Below are 238 nucleotides of genomic sequence, written 5' to 3' on the forward strand. Positions count from 1 at the left end.
GTGCAAAATGGTGATACTCGGAATCCGGCAGCACTCACATATCATTTGTTACGTAGACAAAACTTCTAGTGCCCACCAACACATTGATTGCCAACTAACAACTACGGCGTCCACAATTACACAGTCGATGCGCGCGCGGTCCGCCCCCCCTAACTATAGTGCACCCAGAACACGTTGCCACTCATGCCTTCCTTCATCTGCTGTGACACATCAGTCGAAACGATGAAATCCTCGGCAA

Source organism: Eimeria mitis, genomic scaffold, assembly GCF_000499745.2.
Source record: "Eimeria mitis Houghton genomic scaffold, Emh_scaff393, whole genome shotgun sequence".
In the NCBI taxonomy this organism is placed as follows: domain Eukaryota; phylum Apicomplexa; class Conoidasida; order Eucoccidiorida; family Eimeriidae; genus Eimeria; species Eimeria mitis.